The sequence below is a fragment of the Halichoerus grypus genome, chromosome 5 (assembly GCF_964656455.1).
Source record: "Halichoerus grypus chromosome 5, mHalGry1.hap1.1, whole genome shotgun sequence".
Lineage (NCBI taxonomy): Eukaryota > Metazoa > Chordata > Mammalia > Carnivora > Phocidae > Halichoerus > Halichoerus grypus.
The window spans coordinates 54,170,089-54,190,928 of record NC_135716.1 but is presented as its reverse complement, the minus strand read 5'-3'; the positions used below and the strand labels follow the sequence as shown (position 1 = coordinate 54,190,928).

The following is a 20,840-nucleotide window of genomic DNA, read 5'->3' as shown; positions in this document are numbered from 1 at the left end:
TACTGATCTGGGGTGCCTGGGTGGCTCAGTCGTTAAGCGTCTGCCTACGGCTCAGGTCGTGATCCCAGGGTCCTGGGATCGAGCCCCGCATTGGGCTCCCTGCTCAGCGGGAAGCCTGCTTCTCCCTCTCCCACTCCCCCTGCTTGTGTTCCTACTCTCACTATCTCTCTCTCTCTGTCAAATAAATAAAAATAAATTAAAAAAAAAACTTTACAAATATTTACTGATCTAATTTTATTCAGTAAGACTACAGGAGTAGCTCTCTTAAAAAGCTAGTAGGGTTTAGTATTTCAATTTTTATTTCTTCAAAATTTTGATATTCAGCTTTATACATACTTTGTTGACTATAACATATGACCTGAAAACTGTCTACTAATTTGATGTCCTCTCTTGTCTCTGACCAATGTGTGACATCATACTGACAGAGAAAGAATGAACCTTTATTTTGTGCAAATGAAAATGCTCTTCTAAATCTGAACATATTCACCACTGGTGATGATGTGTAGAAGGCAGAAGTATAGTCAACACTGAAAGAGATCATATTTTAGGAATGCACTGATTTCAGTGCAAAGAGTTTAAGAAAAGACAAGGTTGGAAGACACGGTGCTTAGTATATATTATAAAATTAAAAACATGTTAAATTTAACATGAACAAAAAATGAATATGGCTTACATTTTCCTGCATATTCTGATTAAGGCTTGAATTTGTAGCATTATCAATGAAGCATAGCAACAAATTTTGAGAGATATAATAGCAAGCAAATATTCATTCACACGTAGCAAGATGAGTGATACAGCATCATGAGTAATGATGTAATGGTTTTAAAATTATATTTGGGAAACATAGGCAAGAAGATCTGTTATATTTTCAATACAATTTTCAAACAGCCAAGGCATTGTCATAACAATTATTGTGATGGGAGACATGACATTAACAAAGAATGGCACATTTCACAATAAATGTGAAATAAAAACATGACAAGATGGTTCTGTAACATGAACAGGAAGAGATCGGGTCTGGATACTGCAAAGAATATTCATGTGCACTGACTGTATATTAAACAAATAATAAGGGCCTCTTCATACCTATTATTCTAAATTTAGATCAATAAATCTCTATCACATTGGTTCATAAAATTTGTCACATATTTTAAAAATCAAATTGTTAATATAGACTTCACTTTTGACCAAGATAGAGCAAGAGGGACCAGATATACCTTCACATCTTGGACATAATGACAAAGAAAAAAAAGAAAAGGAAAAGCATTTTTATCTAAAAATATTATGGATAAAGCAAAATATTTTTAAAAACACAACTGAATACAATTTAGCATTATCCTCCTTATCATAATCTCCTATAAGGTATGCTGTGTGCCCTTTTACCTTTGTATAGCTCTTAGCTACACAGCCCTTGTTTTTTCTGTTTCTTTCTCTTGCTTAGGCTTTTCAGTATTGAACCGTTCCAGATCCACTCAATTTTTCTGATATGTTTTTTAATTAAAGTTCCTGAAGCTATCCTCAAAGCTATGCTTATGGTATGTATGATTAAGAGGGAGAAAACTTCAGTATGGAGGAAAAGCTCTAAGTCTGTCATATTATTCTAAAAGATTCTGCCTTCTAGTTTTCTTCCATGTATTAGGAGAAAGGGATTATGGAAACATGATTAGATTTTTATTTTTTAAAATTTTAACACACAACTTCTGACTATCTGTGTATAAAAGCCAACTTTCCTTTCCTGGTATGAATTTTAGTGCTAGTTACAGTGTTTCTTAGTACTTCAAACTGATTTACTTAGAAACCTGAATTATCCCTAATAACCATCTGATACAGTGTCAGCTATATATGTTTTCCGAATCAAATGGTCTTTTTGTTATAGATGCAAGTTTGTGTTAAGTGGGGCTTTTAAAATACATAGTCAAAACCCTTCACAGATACGAAACTTTATTTTCAAAATAATTTTACCACAAGAAAAAAAAAAAGAATAGATTGAAGTTAATCATGGCCTCTACCCCTGAAGAATGGTACTAATCACTGACAGAAACGGGGGAAGCTCTGAAGGAAGAAAGACTTTTAGGGGATGTTGATAGATTTAAATACTATATATTTTATTTAGGATCATGACAGTATATTCAAGAGAAAACATCTTATTTTTTATTCTTTATGATGTTCAGTTAGCCAACACAACAGAAAACATCTTATAGGCCATCAGAAATGGGAATGCCTAGAGCTCTGTCAACAACTATGTTATTAGCATTATGATTACTCATCACATAACCATGAGAACTGGGCACATATTTCTTAAATACCTTTTGTGCCACCAGTGGATTTCTATACTAAAAATATAGTACAGAAATATTCTTCTAAGATCTATCTATATTCTTGTTAACCCCATGCTCCAGTTTTCTTGCTCTAATGAATAATGAATAGAATAATAATTTAACTATACCATCTAATTTCCCTACCTTCTGTCTTTTATTATAAATATTGGCAAAGATTATATGTCTACTACTCTATCCTAGTATCTAGGATACTCATTCCTTCTTTCTCTTTCTTTCTGCCTGCCTTCCTTCCTTCCTTCCTTCCTTCCTCTTTCTTTTCTTTCTTTCACCAAATCTCCATTTCACAGAAAGTTCTCAGATTTTGAAACAACAGAGTATTTTTATAGATCGTGGAAACTCTAAATCATAGCAGAACACAAATTGTCAACTTTGTATGGAATCTTTCATAGTTCTTTCTGTGCGTAGGCTAATCAATACTAATTCCCAATGAAAAACCACTAGGGGGTGACCAAGCATCATTTCCTTTTCTTCTCTTGCTCTGGTTACATACTATTTAGATAATACTAACATTGTGTAAATGTTTTACGATCAATTAATTCATTGGTATTCATGAAGATTTTCCAAGCTACTAGAAATGTCTGAACAAAACTGAATTCAATATAAATTATTCACAAGAAGTTTAAGTACTTCAAAACACCCCATGTTGTTCAGTCTTAAACAAATCTTTGACTAAGCAATTGCAATCCTCTTAAAATCTGACTAAAGGTCAAATGTAAACTATGAATTGTTTACTTCACCAGAAGTGAATTTTGTGTTCCCTCTGACATTATGTGTTACATAAATTAACCACAAGCCTGAAAATTTAATATGTAATTTGAAAACAATGATTCTTGAGAGCATTTCCTAGCATTTGAAAAATTATATGCTAACATAAAGAAAATGAACTATAATAAATGGTAAGTCTGTTTTGAGAGAAGTAATCAATTGGTTTGCACACAGTTAAATTTGTTTTATTCTATTTTTTTCCTGAAGTTTACCTTGAGAAACTTTAATAAAAATTATAATAGTCTTTACTTAAAAAGAAATAGTTTTAATAGTTTTAACTCTCAAAGGTCTGAAGCTTAACAAGAAATTTGGGAAAATAAAAATTAAAATATCTATTGACATTTCTGAAACAATGAACAAGTATACAATAAAGAAGTCTTTTATTTACAAAAATGGAATAAGTATTTATTTAAATTAATGACAACAGAAAGAGAAGTGGCTAAAAAAGTACTTACCTGTCAACTCTCCCAGCCTTTGGACCAGGAAGCAGGCTAGTATAAATAAGCAAGTCAATACTATTTTATTTTCCAGATGAAATGTGCTGCTGGAGTCAAACTACTGAGCTTTGAAATCAATGAAATCAGGTTCTGTCATTTGCTAATTGTGTGACTTTGAGAAAACTAGTTAACCTCTCTAAGCCACAGTTGGGAAAATAAATAGTTCCTATCTCATGGGACTGCTCAGTGGATTAGCTGAGATACTATATAGAATGTATTAAGAAGCATGCCTGGCACAAAGCTCCCTCCCAATAAATGTAGAGTTATTATTATATGGGAAGCTCTGCATCTTGATAAGTAAGTTGGACAGAATGCATCATCTTCACAATACTCCTAACATTGTCCCTTGGACAGAATAATTATTGTTATATACCACTCCCTCCTCTCTTAGCTTTCAAATTCTCCCTCACAGGTTCCTTAAAATATCCCATTTCAAGGATTTAGATGTTTAATTCAATTCAACAAAATTTTCTGGAACTATAAAATAGAATTGTAGTGATTATAAATTCATGCTTAGGGCCTGGCACTATGCTGGATTTAATGAGGGATTGAAATAAAATATAAAACCATGATCTCTACACTTAAAGATAAGAATGAGCTAGTGGGAGTGCAAAGGAGGGGAAGATAAAGGAAGTGGGGAAGGAAATTAAATTTCTGTTGTTTTAAGCCACCCAGTTTGTGGGAATTTTTTACAGCAGCTCTAGGAAAGAGGAACCTCTTTACAAATCATCACAGTTATCAAGAAAGAATACATAAATAATTATAGCTAGGAAACTGAAAGATTTATGCAAGAAATGTGTGTTCTGAGTAATGCAAAATTTTGCAATTGGATAGAGATGTTCTAATTGAAGTATTAGTGACAGTTGAGTTTTCCAAAGTACTCCTGGATTTTTATTTTTATGTCCACTGTTGGTGCTACAGAACAAGTAAGTAGTTTCCTATTTAAGGGACTGATTTGTTCACCTGGTTTTTCTCACTGTTCTGCATTTCTGACACACGTTTTTCTTGGCCTCCTCCTCCCACAAATGTAGAGGCAGTAGTACATGTGTTTCCTGATGAGTCTTTGATGCTATGCTTATCACTCTTGAGTAGTGAAAATACAGAGTATTGTTGAGTTTTCAATTACTTAATTTCAAGAGAAAAATAGAAATTGGAGTTTACATGAGTCTTTTTTTTAAGATTTATTTGTCAGAGAGAGAGAGAGAGAGCGAGAGCACACAAGCCGGGGAGAGTGGCAGGCAGAGGGAGAATCAGGCTCCCCACTGAGCAAGGAGCCTGCCGTGATGCAGGGACTGGATCCCATGACCCTGAGATCACGACCCGAGCCAAAGGCAGACGCTTAACCAACTGAGCCACCCAGGCATCCCTACCTGAGTCTAATAATAGTAAATTCTTCTGTGCCATTCTGTTAGGTATGTTCATGTATTACTTGACTTAGTCTTCACAACAACCTTTTGAGGAGCTAATATTACCTCTAATGGAGTTTGTAAAAGTTGTCAAAAGTCACTGGAGATAGGATATAGGATCATGATTCTAACATATATCTGTCCTTGTCCAGAGACTTAGCATTTAATCAAAATAGCCTTTTTAAGTAGATAATCTGCCTTACCCTTAACAGTTTGGCTGAGTCAAGGTATTACTAATAATACTTAAGATTGGCTTTATATTGTCTAATGTAGCGATGCATCAAGCAATGCAAAGATAAGCTTTTAACAAGATATTTTTGGTGAAGCAGGCCTACCCAGAGCTATTCCTTCCATAAATGGCTAAAGAATACTACTAGAATCATGAAATGTTGATGTTTTCAGATGGAATGGGTCCTAGAGTTAGTATAAAATCCTTGTTTTATGAAAGAAGAAACTCAAGGTGGAGATGGTCATTGATTTGTTCAAGGACTACATGGCTAGTTAGTAAAAGAACTGGGCTAAAAGTATAGGAATTCAAAAGGATCAAGAACACTAATGTCAAGCCTCTTTGAATACATTTCTAAAAAGTTAAGTCTAAACTATGAAATGAACCTCACATTTATAAAGATTTTTCCTAAAATTATTATAAAATAATATTTGCATTAGAGGAATATCATACATACCAAGAGATCTCAAATATTACCACGAGAGAGAAAAATTTTATCAAGAAGTTATTCACATTTGGTTTTCGTCTTTGGGTCCATTACAACCATTTAAAAAATGCATTCTTAGTTCCAATATGTTGTCAAATGGCCAACCAACTAGTTGTGTTAATCTGCTTGGATAAACAATAAGTTCATCTTTGACCTAATTTCTGCCTGCTGCCTAGTTACTTCTATTCTAATTAATGAAGTAAATAAATCCCAAACTGTCATTTTGGTTTACTGTAACAATTTTTAAAAACTTAAATGCAAACTGTTTGTTTGGTATAGTTCTTCAGGTTTTAACAAATGTACAGACTCATGTAACCACCATAACAATCAGGATACAGAATATTCTGTATTTCTATCACCATAAAATACTCCCTTGTGTCATCCATTTATAGTCATACATTCTCCCTCTTCTACCCTTACTCCAAACCAACCACTAATCCATTCTTTGTCCCTGTAAACTTGACTTTTCTATGTCAAAAACATGAAATAATATAGAATATAACTTTTTTTAAAGATTTTATTTATTTATTTGACAGAGACACAGCGAGAGAGGGAACACAAGCAGGGGGAGCGGGAGAGGGAGAAGCAGGCTTCCTGAAGAGCAGGGAGCCCGATGCAGGGCTCGATCCCAGGACCCTGGGATCATGACCCGAGCCGAAGTCAGACGCTTAACGACTGAGCCACCCAGGCGCCCCTAGAATATAACGTTTTGAGACTGATTTCTTTCACTCAGTATAATGCCTTTGAGATTCACTTATATTGTTGAGTGTATCTATCATTGCTCTTTTATATTGGTGAGTAGTATTCCATTGTATGGATATGCCAGATTCTTTATCTATTAAGCTGTTGAAGGACTTTTGAGTTGTTTCCAGTTCTGGCAATTATGAATAAAACTATAAAACGTATGCAAAGGGTTTGTGTGAACATAACTTTTCATTTATCTAGGATAAATACTTAGGAATGGCTAGATCAAATGGTTAAATCTGTATTTAACATTATAAGAGACTGCGTCAAACTGTTTTTCAGAGTGGCAGTAGCATTTTGCATTCACATCAACAAAATATGAGATTTAAAGTTGCTTCGTATGCATGCTAGCCCTTAGAATTGTCTATTTGTTTTTGTTTTAGCCATTCTAAGAAAGGTATAATATTGTATAGTGGTATCTCATTGTGGTTTTATTTGCATTTGCCCTGTGGGCTATTCAGAAATGTATCGTTTAATTTCCAACTATGGGGAGATTTTCCATGTATCATATTTATTGATTTCTACTTTAATCTCATTATGGTCAAAGATATACTTTGGTGATTACAATTCTTCCAAACTCTTAACGTTATCCTTTATTTTTTTTTTTCTAAAGATTTTTTATTTATTTATTTGAGAGAGAGAGAATGAGAGAGAGCAAGCACATGAGAGGGGGGAGGGTCAGAGGGAGAAGCAGACTCCCCACCAAGCAGGGAGCCCGATGCGGGACTCGATCCAGGGACTCCAGGATCATGACCTGAGCCGAAGGCAGTCGCTTAACCAACTGAGCCACCCAGGCGCCCCTTAACGTTATCCTTTAATTCACCGAACGCTCCAACTGTCTTGAAAAGAATTTGTATTTCTGCTGTTGTGGAGCGGAGTGTCTACAAATGTCAACTGATTGAACTGACTGTTTGATTTTTTAAACATTTTTGATTATTGTTTTGTCTATTTGTTCTATTAACTAACAGAGGAAAGTTGGAATCTCCAAGACTAATTTTGAGTTTTTGTTTCTTTAGTTCTATCAGCATTTGCTTTGTGCATTTTGAAGCTCTGTTGTTAGTTATATAATCTAAATGTTATGTCTTCTTGGTTGAGCTAACCCTTCCAATAATTATATAATGTAACTCAATTCCTTCTAATTTTTCTTGCTGCGAAGTGTTCTCTGCCTATTGTTAATACAGCACTCAAGCTTTCTTGTGATTATTGTTTGCATGGGTATCTTTTCTCAATTTTTTATTTTTAAACCACCAATCATAAGTAGATTTCTTGTAAGCAGCATATAGTTGGTTCTCTTTTTTGTTGATGCTAAGTCAGTCTCATAAGTGGTATGTTGAAACCACTTGCATTTAATGTAATTATGTTTGGATTTATGTCTATTGTTTTATTATTTACGCTTGTTTCCTCTATTATTTAAGTTATTCTGTTTTCCATTTCCTGCTTTTTTTGGATTATTTGAATATTTTTTAGTAATCCATTTTAATTTATTTTGGGGTTTGACTATAACTATTTGTACCGCTATTTTAGTAGTTGTTCTAGGGATAAAAATGTATATACTTACTTTTTACATTATAATTAAATTAATATTTTACCACTTTCAAGTGGAATGTAGAAATCTTGTCACTAGAGAGATCCCTTAACTCTCCCCTAATATTGTGATTGTTGTATTATTTCACCTATAAACACTGAAAACCGTCATAAATTTTTTTTTAAAGATTTATTTATTTATTTATTTATTTGACAGAGAGAGACACAGCGAGAGAGGGAGCACAAGCAGGGGGAGTGGGAGAGGGAGAAGCAGGCTACCCACAGAGCAGGGAGCCCAATGCGGGGCTCCATCCCAGGACCCCGGGATCATGACCTGAGCCGACGGCAGACACTTAACGACTGAGCCACCCAGGTGCCCTTAATTTTTTGTTCTTAATCATCATACATATTTTAAAGACATTAAAAGAAAACAATCACTCTATTGTTATATTTACCCAGAGATTTATCATATCTGTTGCTTTTCCTGCAATTCTGAGCTTCCAACTTTCCCTCTAATATCTTTTCCTTCCACCTGAAAAACTTCCTTTAGCATTTCTTTTAGAGCAGGTCTGTTGACAACAAATTCTTTTATTAGTTTTTGTTCACACGTGATTTTATTTTTCTTTTGCTCCTGAAGAAGAATATTTTTGCTGAATATGGAATTTTAGGTTGACAGGTCGTTGAGGAATGTCATCGAAAAGACGTGACCACCAACTGACCCATGAGCTGGACAGGAGCACTTGGAGCCTCTTCACCCCCATTCCCTGTCCTTGGAATGCAGATTTCCACTTGCCTTTCTTGCTCTCAGAGGCTGCTCCAAGGACATACCTTGAGATAGTGATGCGGTGTTGAGAACACCTACACAGCATATGTGACTAAGGCCTCTTCATAAATTTTTAAGATTTGATGGGCAGGTATGGGGATCCATTCATCTTGCTGTCACCCAAGACAGCCTTGTATTCAGGTTTCCTTTGCTTATTAAAACTGCCACCTACCAACCTGGAGTGGCCTGCCTCTTTCTTTGGTCTCTCCCCGCACTCCACTTTTGGGGGCCAATTTCAGATTATACCCAAGTAGCTCCTAGAGAATTTCAAACCACCCCAGGTCATTTTCTGCAGCATGTTACAATTGTTTTTCTACTGCTTTATGACCTCCAATGGTTTCTGATGAAAAATCCAGTTATTCAAGTCATGATTCCCCTATAGTAGTTCATATTTTTCTCTGACTGCTTTCAAGATTCCTTCTTTGCTTCACTTTTAGCACTTTGATTGTGATTTATTTTTTCCCTTCTAAAATATCCAGTTGATATTTTTTCTATAGCTTCTCTATCTCTACTGAGACTTTCCATGTTTCTATTCAATAGAAATTTTCCTTACTTCTTGGACCATGGTCATAGTAGTTGCTTTAAAGTCTTTGCTTATTTTCAACATCTAGGTCATCTCAGAGTTGGTCTGTTAGACTTTTCCCTTTAAGTTTCTTGAAATTTCCTTGTGTTTTTTTATGTTCAGTAATCTTGGCTTCAGTCTCTCTACTCTACCACATTCATCCTGTGACTTGAGCTGACCTCCAGGGCCAGTGGCAAGGGGATAGAGAGAAAAAATAAAAGCAATGGGGATTCTTTCCACAGTCTTCCGACCATAGTCCCTCTAGTCAGAGACAAGGATTGACCTCTTTCACAGATTTAGGGCCTTCTGGGCCTCTGCAACTGCCCTGCCACCATGAGACTGTAGCTTCAAGACGAGTTTGCCAGAAGAGAAAACATCCAGCGGATTCCCCTTCTGTCTCTATTCCATGGACCTTCCCCTTCTCACTCCTCAAACCAGATAGATAGCACTTCTATTGAAGCTCTTTTTTTGTCCATGTTGGTGCACAGTTCTGAGATTTGGACTGCCTTTCAGTTTGGGCTGGGAGGTTAAAAAAAGCAAAAATAATAATAGGAAACTCACTGCCAAATTGTAAATACTCCGAGTAGTGCCTTTCTTTCCCAGTCTCACTGCTACCATATATTTTTCAGAGTCTTCAGATAGCTGCTCCATACCTCTGTACAAGGATTTTAGTTGCATTAGGTGGGAGAGACAGGGGAGAAAGTCCTTAACCAGTACTGGAGGTGCTTCACAATATTTTAAATCAGAATAAAACTACTTGTGTTAAGAAACATAATTATGTATTGTACATTAAATTTTATGAATAAATATGGCATATTTTTGGTATTTTAAAATATTCTATTTAGGCTAACAATTTACCCATTATAACATTAGTAAAGATTATGAATTATGTTGGCTAATAATTTTAGTATCTATAAATAGATCTGTGAGATAATACAGAACAAAACATGGCCTAACACAAGCTCATAATTCCAGCTATTTGTTAACACCGTACTATGTACTATGTGCTTCACCTGAACTTCCACATTTAATCTTCATAGTAACCTTGTAAATTAGCTATTGTTATCCACATCTTACAAGTGTGGAATGGGTGGCTCAGAGAAGCTCAATCCATTTTTCAAGGAAAGGAAGGGTACAAATCCAGGTTTGTTATGCAGGGGTGGATTGATAAACTTTTCCTTAAAGGGCCAGATAGTAAATATTTTAGGCTTTGCAGGCCATTCAGTCTCTGTTGTAAATACTCACTCAACTCTGCCATTATAGTGGGGGAAAAAAAACTATTTGTAAATAAATGTGGGTGGCCATATTCCAATAAAACTTATTTTATAAAAACAGGCAACTGATCCATAGACTGTAGTTTGCCAACTCCCGCTCTAGAGACCAAAGGTCTAATCACTATTCTGCACTATTTCTTTTTCCCACACAATCATCTTTCTACCAGCCAGCTCTATGAACTTGACCTTTTTCCTTAATGACAAAAAACTAGAATTAGTTGTGATTACATTATTATGTTATTAGAAATACGTGTACTTTTTAAAGTCAGATTGAGTTTTTTGAGATTTCTGTCATTATTTTGTTGTTTTTCACTATTTATTTTTGTTATATCAATTCCTATAATTTACTGAATGAGATGAATTTCTAGCCCATCAAGTACCTCTGTAGAAAAACACAGCCAGCCAGAATATATTATGCAAAAATGGTCACTGACTCTGTTACCTTCTGAGATTTTAGGCAATGCTTCTTACCATCAATACAAAATTACACTGGAAGCTGCAGTTGGACAAGTAGCCAAATGGAATTTCTGCCTTGAGAAACTGAGAAATGGCAAATGGAATTGAGGGATTAAGAAATGGTAAAAATAATTTATGGAAGAGGAAAAAAAAGGTGAATTCAACATTTCTTTCCCTGGAGAAAATAGCATGAAACATTATCTGACTTAATCCTTTTTAAGTTTTTCTAAATTCTATTATTTTCAATATGGTATTCAATCTAATTTATCAATTTACGGATTTTTAGTGTACTAGCATTCACAAAATATATTAGACTTTAACATATTAGTCTGTCTTCCTCATGTTCACCTTTTTACTCAGAAAACATATTACATTTTATTCAATTTTATACCCCGTATTACTAAAAGTAAGGATAAAAGATACTGCTGTTTAAGAGTGAAACATTAGACTGAGATGTGAAAAAATGTGAAAAATCATTTGGATATTTTGAAAGTTCCTATCTGGAAATACATATAAAATAATAAAAAGAACCTTCTCATTTTCAATTTAAAAAAAAATTTTTTAATTTAATATTAATTAACATATAGTGTATTATTAGTTTCAGAGGTAGAATTCAGTAATTCATCAGTCTTATATAATACCTAGTGCTCATTACATCACGTGCCCTTCTGAACGTCCATCACCCAGTTACCCCATCACTCCCCTCCCCTCCAGCAACCCTTAGTTTGTTTCCTTTGATTAAGAGTCTCTTATCATTTGTCTCCCTCTCTGGTTTCATCTTGTTTTATTTTTCCCTCCCTTCCCCTATGATCCTCTGTTTTGTTTCTTAAATTCCACATAGGAGTGAAATCATATGATAACTGTCTTTCTCTGACGGACTTATTTAGTTTAGCATAACACGTTCTAGTTCCATCCACATTGTTGCAAATGGCAAGATGTCACTTTTTTGATGGCTGAGTAATATTTCATTAAATATATATATGTGTGTATACACACACACACACACACACTCACACACACACACACATATACACACACCACATCTTTTTTATCCATTCACCTGTCGATGGACATCTGGTCTCTTTCCATAGTTTGGCTATTGTGGACATTGCTGCTATAAATACTGGGGTGCAGGTGTCCCTTTGGACCACTACATTTGTATCTTTGGGGTAAATCCCTAGTAGTGCAATTGCTGGGTTGTAGGGTAGCTCTGTTTTCAACTTTTTGAGGACCCTCCATACTCTTTTCCAGAGTGGCTGTACCAGCTTGCATTCCCACCAACAGTGTAGGAGGGTTCCCCTTTCTCTGCATCTGCACCAACATCTGTCATTTCCTGACTTGTTAATTTTAGCCATTCTGACTGGTATGAGGTGGTACCTTATTGTGGTTTTGATTTGTATTTCCCTGATGCCGAGTGATGTTGAGCATTTTTTCATGCTGTTGGCCATCTGTATGTCTTCTTTGGAGAAATGTCTGTTCATGTCTTCTGCCCATTTCTTGATTAGATTATTTGTTTTTTGAGTGTTGAGTTTGATAAGTTCTTCATCTCATTTTCAAAATTTGAAGAAGTGATTTAACTTAACATGGAAATTTCCAGTGATAAAAAAATGCTATTAATTTATGATGTGGCTCAGCTATCTGTTTTAATTTCACCTAATAGTAAGTTCACCTGTGTAGTATGTTTGTTAAAAATTGGTATTTAGAACCAAAATTTAATATCTGTGTTAATGCAAACTGGAGAAGCTTATATAAGAGACTTTAACTATATCTTTAATATTTTAGTTTCTAAGTATCATAATCAAACCTGTGGTTTCAATGTATTGTTTTTAATGCTAAGTTTTCACAAATCTACTATACATGTAGATGTTTATGGGAATGGCATTAAGGGAATAAAAAAGAATTGGGTCTGACTTCCACATTGGGATCATCATTGAGCGTGGGCAAGGAGGACCAAGCACCAGGGATAAAGTTGATAATTCAGCAAAACTATGTCCTTGGAGTCAGATATGACCAAGAGAATATAAAAATATAAATTGGCAAAGTTCTTGGGGAAAAAAAGAGTGTTCAATTTAAATAAACTTCCGAAGGACAGACTGACCTCAAATAGGTTAATTCTGTTCTAGACTTGTGTTAACACTGTCATGCTGCTGCAATTTTTAGCCAGACTTCACAGAATTATTGGGCAAAGTGCTCATCATTTGGAGCACAAAATGTAATTTTGCAATTTCTCTCTATTGTTGTCTCTAAGGAAGAACTATAAAGTGTTTGTTATAAAGATGCTTCATTGTGTAAAAACCCAAAAATTCCAACGTAGAATATTCTTTTCCATTTTTGCATTTCTAAGGTCCATTTGTAAAGGATACATAATGAAACCTCATTTTTAATTTCAAAATAAATTTACTTTAAATTTCTTGGCTACACTGGTACTACTAGATCTCTGTAAATAAAAATAGTAAAAAAAAGTATTGAAACCTCAAATATTTAGACTTCATATTTATATATCACACACCTCAATACAGACCCAATCATGTTTATTTATTTTTTACTATGTGGAAGTAGGAAGTATAAACCCTATATTAATTATTTCAACTCTGGCTGCAAAGATATATCGAAGCCAGAATCTATAAGCCTCAGTTAGGAATTTAATGACAAATCTTGAAAGAATGAAAGACAATTGCCATATTTGTTTTTGAAAAAACAGAGTCATTGTATTTGCTAGATAGATAAAGAAAAGTTTATGGGTATTTATAATTCCACATCAAAAAAATTTATGTTATATCTATTTTATTCTGTATCTTTTTTACCATAAGTTGTTTTTTTAATTTACCATTATTTACCATTTAATTTTTATCTATTTGCTAAGAGAGTCAAAGTGCTTTCATAAAACAGTGAAAATACTATTATTTATAGTTTTAAGGAATTTTCACTTATAACTTTGAGGCAATGACAGTTTGTTATAGGGAATTTCACTTGGTTTGGAAATGTGTGTTAGTTCACTTAATGCTGAATCTTAAGTTGAAGATGATTAAATTTACCCCTGATCTTGTGAGAGTTAACTCATTATCTTTATTCTGTAATTTCGCATATACAAATGATTTGACTTGTTAGTAAGCCCCCCAAATTTTAGTTCTTCATATCTTGGTACAGAAATATCTGTAAAAAACACAACGACTTTAATAATTTCTAAAAAGAAACACAAATCTTTCTTTGACAAAATACATCTTATGCATTATTGAAAATACCATATTTAGCTTTATATTCTGTCTTGAAGTTTCCCATTATTATAAATTACCAAATGCATATTTTTGTTTCAAATGAACTTCTTTGCCAATTTCCTATTTCTTCCATTAGCATTTCCATTCTTCTAATCATCCAGACTAGTCATCTTAATTTTCTAATTTGCCTTCAATTCGATGGTCTCACCATAAATTGCTTTTATAATTCAGTTTTAGGAGAAAATTCCTGAGGAATCAGAATACTCCCTAATAACTGATAAAAAAAAGATCTTGTAACTCAGTTTGTTTTTTCTTAGTTTGGGTAACCTTAATTGCCAGAAAGCCATGGAGTTATGGTTAATCCTCAATTATAATAGCCATTTTATCTAGTTTGTGTAAAACTGACAGATAAATTATTATTCAACAAATACCTAATGAGCATGTATTATATGTAATAAGTTAAAACTAGTTTTTATTATAATTTTATTTCTTTGTGATTTTTTTTTTAAAGATTTTATTTATTCATTTGACAGAAAGAGAGAGAGAGAGAGCACAGGCAGGGGGAGCAACAGAGGGAGAGGGAGAAGCAGGCTCCCTGCTGAGCAAGGAGCCCGATGCGGGACTCGATCCCAGGACCCTGGGATCATGACCTGAGCTGAAGGCAGATGCTTAACGCACTGAGCCACCCAGGCGGCCCTGTCCATGATTTTTAATGGTAAGATTATATTTTAATGATGTTATTAGAAGTTGTTTTAATACTGGAAGTAGATAAATGCATGCAGATGACATGAAAAAAAATGCATCTGACCCATCGACAAGGCCTATGAATTCTCTTTGAAATATTTACTATATCCTTTTTGATTTCCATACTAATATTAAGGAAAGACACACTCTGCCTCAATCTGTCAACCTGTGCACACACCCTCTTTTTGGGTGACATTTAACAGTAAGTCACTATAAATTACACTGCCATACAAATTGTATGTCACTTTTTAATTTTCCAATACTATGTCTAAATAAATGCTGCTATGGACTGAATTTTGTTCTCCCAAAATTCATATGTTGAAGCCCTAACCCTCAGTGTGACTGTGTGTGGATATAGGTTCTTTAGAAGGTAGCAAAGGTTCATGAAGTTATAAGGGTGGGAGTCCTACTTCAATAGGATTGGTGACCTTAGAAGAAGAGAAAGAGAGAGGGAGATCTTTCTCTTTTTTTTTTTTTTTTAAGATTTTATTTATTTGACAGAAAGATAGAGAGAGCCAGAGAGCATAAGCAGAGGGAATGGCAGAGGGAGAGGAAGAAGTAGGCTCCCCACTAAGCAGCTCGATCCCAGGCCCCTGGGATCATGACCTGAGCCGAAGGCAAACGCTTAACCATCTGAGCCACCCAGGTGCCTCGATCTTTCTCTTTCTACCAGTGGAAGAACACAGCAATAAATTTATTCTTTATAAGCCACAAAGAGAGTCTTACCAGAACCCAACTATGCTGGCACCCTGATCTCAGACTTCAGCCTCAAGAATTGTGAGAAAGTAAGATTCTGTTGTTTAAGCCTAATCTACAGTATTTTGCTATGGCAGCCCAAGCTGACTAAATAACTTATGTTATATAGCTCAACTAAGCTTTACTGTAGTTCTAACAATGGAAGTATTGGATAGTAACCCAACCAATAATAAAAAAAAATAGCATTTTGTTTCACATTTTGCTACTATTTTTTGTGGGTGATCTACTTAAAGGCACCCTTTGGTGGCTAGTGTAATTAGCAAGAGAAGATGTGTACACTTGTAACCTGGAGATGAGTAATATTAAATATTATAAAACTATACCCCTATATCTACCAACTCTGTTACCACAATGTATGTACACATGTGCATCAACACATGTCTATATGGAGTGTGTATACACATATATATGGAGGAAAGGTTTATTTTAAGCAATTGGCTCACATGATTGTGGAAGCTTTCAAGTTCAAAATCTGCAGGGTTATGCCATAAGGTTGGAAATCCAGGGTAGAGTTATAGTTTGAGTCCAAAGGCAGAATTCCTTCCTGCTCAGGGAAAGACAGTCTTTGTTCAACTGACTGGATGAGGCCCACCCACAATACGGAAGACAATCTGCCTTATTCAAAGGTTACCAATTTAAATGTTAATCTCATCCAGAAAACACCTTCACAGAAACATCCAGAATAATTTCTGACCAATTATCCAGAAACTGGCCTAGCCAAGTTGACACATAAAATTAACCATCACACATAGATTCTGTCCTTAAGAGAAATAAAGAGTAATTCATATGATTTGCTTTTATTTCATTCCATGGACAGTTTATCAGTCCTCTCTTTCCTGATCTGAAACTTGAGAGAGTAGAAATCCAATGCCTTCCCTTGTCGTTCTCAATAGGCTCACTATTCTTACTAAGAAAAAGCAGTTTTGCTATAGTATATGGATCTCAAGTCAGATAATCTATTTACCTATTCCAACCCCACTACTATTCACTGTAACTTTGAAAAAGTCACTTAGTCTTATTGAATCTCAGTGTCTTCAACATGAAAATGGGAAGAATAACATCTACCTCACAGGTAGGTTATGAGGACAACATGAGAGTTTGTGGAAAATGGTAAGCATAGTAACATATTAACCCTAACCATTATGTGTTAAATAAAACCTCTCTGACTACTTAAAAGAACTATTTTGAAACTACACCATTCACTCATATCTATTCAGTCATTTAGCAAATATTTATTGAATACCAATGACTGTAGTATTACACTAAGCTTCTCAAAAACAACAGTACCCTATGAAAATGTAGATTATCAAAAACACTGAATAGCTAATATTCTGTATAGTTATTATCAACTCAAGTACAGCTAGGCATGGGATGCAATAACTTTTAGTAATAGCACTAGGTCATTAAATTGGCATTACTACATACCTATAAAGGGATCTTGGGTTAGGTTCCCTAGAAGCAGGGACCAAGAGAGGAATTCTCCTATAAGTGATTTGTTAGAGATGACTCCTCTTGAGTGAGAGAACTGCAACTTCCAGTAAAGGGAATTTGAAACTGGCAACAACAACCTCTGCTACAAAAGGACACTGACGTTCATAATAACAGAGGCACTGCAAAGGTGTTAAGAGCTCTCTGAATTCTCAAAAAAGAAAAGAAAAAAGACTGACATTCACTGTAGTCTTTTACAGTTTTAAAAATTGGTCCTTCCTTGAATTACATATAAATTAAGTTCCTATGAACACTATTATTTTATTATCTGGAATTTCTCCTTCTTATGAAAATATAAACTCCATTTTGTTTTGAAAACAGAGCCAGAGGAAATCCTTATTTCTGTTTTCTTGATTATCTGTTAGCTGCTAAGAGACCCAAGTGTACTTAAGGCTTAAGCAATTCTGTTTCTTAGAAACAGCAAGCAAACAATTGTTGGATTCATATTACAAAATTAGATAGACAATATACCAAATTTATTCTAAGTAAGAAGTAAATAGAATAGTGTACTTTCAATGTAAAACTGTAATAAGCAATTTTTCTAGAAAGATAGGTTTGCAAATGTGGACATTTGTATAAATAGTTAATGGCAGATAACTCTAATAACATGCATAGCTACAATGAAAATTAGAGCTTTAGTTTTTCACTTTCACCTGTTTGTTCTTAAAACCAAGTAATCAATTATATTAGTAATTACACGTATTCATAGGTGAATTCTCATACAGCTGTTTCCATTAAAAGGTAGCTGGAGAAACTATAGTATCTAATAATTGCTTTAAGAAGCAGACTCACAAGGCTTTTAAAATCATAAAGAAGTACCAAGATATTCACTTACGTGATTTATAATGGGAAACTTTTCCTTTTCTGTCCTTAGTATAAATATCCTAACATCATCATTAACACTACATAATATTTATTTGCAATACGTTACAGCATTTTTAAGGCCCCAGCAAGCTGCTATGATTAATAATAAGGCAAGGGGGAACGGACTCATGATTTTTTTTTTCTTTTTTTCTATTCCTCCAGGTGGGAAAAGGGGCACCTAAGAAAACTTGGTTCTCCTGGCAACAATAGGCAAAAAGCTCAAGTTCACAATGTGTCAAAACAGTTCTAGGCATTGGTTCTTATTTGAATTTTTAGAGTTACTCCATAACACACAGGACACTAGAAAAAAAAAATGTTTCTGCTGTCCTCCCTAATCTGTATCTACATTGTCTCTGTTTCTTTAGGATTAGATTTGGTTACACTAATAGAAAAATGTGTAAGCAAATACTCTCATAATCTAGAGGTGAAGAGAACTCTAACTCTAATAAAAACTCAAATGTACAATTCATAAGAAAAATATATTGATGGACTTGACAGAATTAAAGTTAAAAACTTCCATTCAATGAAAGGTATAATAGACAAAGTTATCAAATATGTCACAAACTGGAAAAAGATTATCAAAATAACCAAAACAGCAAGAAGTCAACATCTAAAATATACAAGGAATTTACAAATCCATAAGAATAAATGAGAATCCCAATATAAAATATGGATAAAACTAGGCAGTTCACTGAAAATCAAATCTGAATTAGCAAGTATATAAAGAGATGCCCAAGTCTTGATTTTCAACAGATTGGTAAAAATTTGAGGTAAGCCAGCTATTAATGAGTTATAGGAAGATGAGTGCTCTTGCACATGGCTAATGGCAGTGCATACTGGTACAGCCATTGTAGAGAACAATCTGGGCGTACTCACTAGAAATGAATATGATCCAGTAATCCATTCCAGGGATGCATCCCAGAGAAACTTAAGCCCAGGTTCATAAGGGGACAGGCACAAAGATGTTCATTGTAGCAGCAGGTTAGAGGCATTTGGGTGCCCATCACTATAGAAATGGGTAAACAAAATGTGGTGTATACATACAGTAATTCAGCATGCAGAAGCAATAAACTAGTTATATACAGGAGCATGGGTGAATCTCTAAATGAATATTTATTTAAAAATTACAAATTGAATGAAGGCTATAGTATAATGTCATGTATATAAATTAAGAACAGATGCACATATAAAACAGTACCACATATGTTTCAAGGAACCACATATATCCAAAGATATCTGTGAGCTTTGGAACTTAAATGCAATATAATGGTGCTTATAGTGAGGAGGTTGGTAAATAGAGTTAAAATGGTGGATGAAAGTCTAAGCAGTAAAATGGGGGAAGAAAGATGCCTTTGTGTAGGCAGTTAACATATGTGTTGTACACTGGTAAGTATTATTAACTCAACACCCTGCATCTGAGATTAAAAATATATGAATTATATAACTATAATGCCTATGCTTTGTAACTTAGGAAAAAATATTACATCATGAATAAATATATTTAATTACTCTTCTTGTTTCTTTACTGACTATCCCAGAACATGCCAGACTTCCATTAATTTCTTAAGTCTTATGCTATTGTCCCCCTCATCCTTGGTGATCTTTACCTATCCAATGATACCCTTCAAGATATAATTTAAGTTCTACTTCTTCATAAGACCTTTTAAATTGTTCTATTCATGCAAATGTCTCCCTGAAACCAATTACTTTTATAAGCTGTACCAAATCATCTAAGACTTAATAATATGTTGAATATATTGTCCTCTATCACTGTATTATGTCTTGCCCAGGGCTTCCTCTACTAGATGTTAACTGCACAGAAAGCAGAGAGACGTCTTTGGAGCTTCCTGTTGTGCCGAGAACAGAGTTGTATATGTGAGAGTATTTGGATTAACAAATTTTCAGATAAGATTTGGGACTGTGGTGGCAAGGGATGGATAGATGGGATCCTAACTGAAGGTTGAAAAAATGTATCTCATTGCTGCTGAGAATTAATTTTGAAGGTGGAGAGAATAGAGATTCCTTTTGGAACTGGAGATTCTTTTGGAACTAGAGGAGAAAGAGTGGAATAATCACTATCATACTGTGAATGGAGTAGCCTTCCAATCAATGAAGGAGATGAAGCTTGCTTTAAGTTCCTCCTTTTTTTTTTTTTTCCTTTTCTCAGTGTTTCCTTATTTAGGACTATCACTATATTTTTCCCTGAACACTTAAAGAAATTTGTTTTTACTTCAATCTACAAAATAAAACTAGTAAGAGCCAACTCAGGATGTGCTTCCTCTATCTAGAAAACTCTTCAACAGCTCCTTCTCCCCTTTTAGGGGAAATATGCTTCTTTTGTTCTTGATGAAAATTATCATTTTGTTATGATTACTAAATGTGTGAATTACTAAATTATAGTGGGCCATTCCTCTGGAGGCTGTGGAGAGAAGAAATGCCTTACATAGTGGGAGTTGATAAACTGAGTTGGATTCTCACTGAGATTTAGAATCACATTTAGCTATGCTCTGAAAATGATTTCAATGAGAGCCAAATGTTGTCTCTGAAAGGGAAATTGATCTTTGAGTAAGATCCAACAGGAGGTGGGAGCTTTGAAACAAGAAGATATATGTGGCTTGCTCAGCCCTTTGGAAGGTGCAAAAGATAAGTGGACTGGCTCCAGGAAATAAT

At 34.5% G+C, this 20,840-nt stretch overlaps 1 long non-coding RNA gene across 2 annotated transcripts in view; it reads right to left on the bottom strand.

The window, feature by feature from the left end:
• The window catches only part of LOC118547441 (uncharacterized), a 110,457-nt gene that overhangs the window by 86,802 nt on the left and 2,815 nt on the right, over positions 1 to 20,840 (bottom strand). For both annotated transcript variants that reach the window (XR_004923090.2, XR_013447832.1), the window contains exon 2: positions 19,047 to 19,176. This is a non-coding gene — a long non-coding RNA (uncharacterized LOC118547441). The remainder of the gene's footprint in view (positions 1 to 19,046; positions 19,177 to 20,840) is intronic.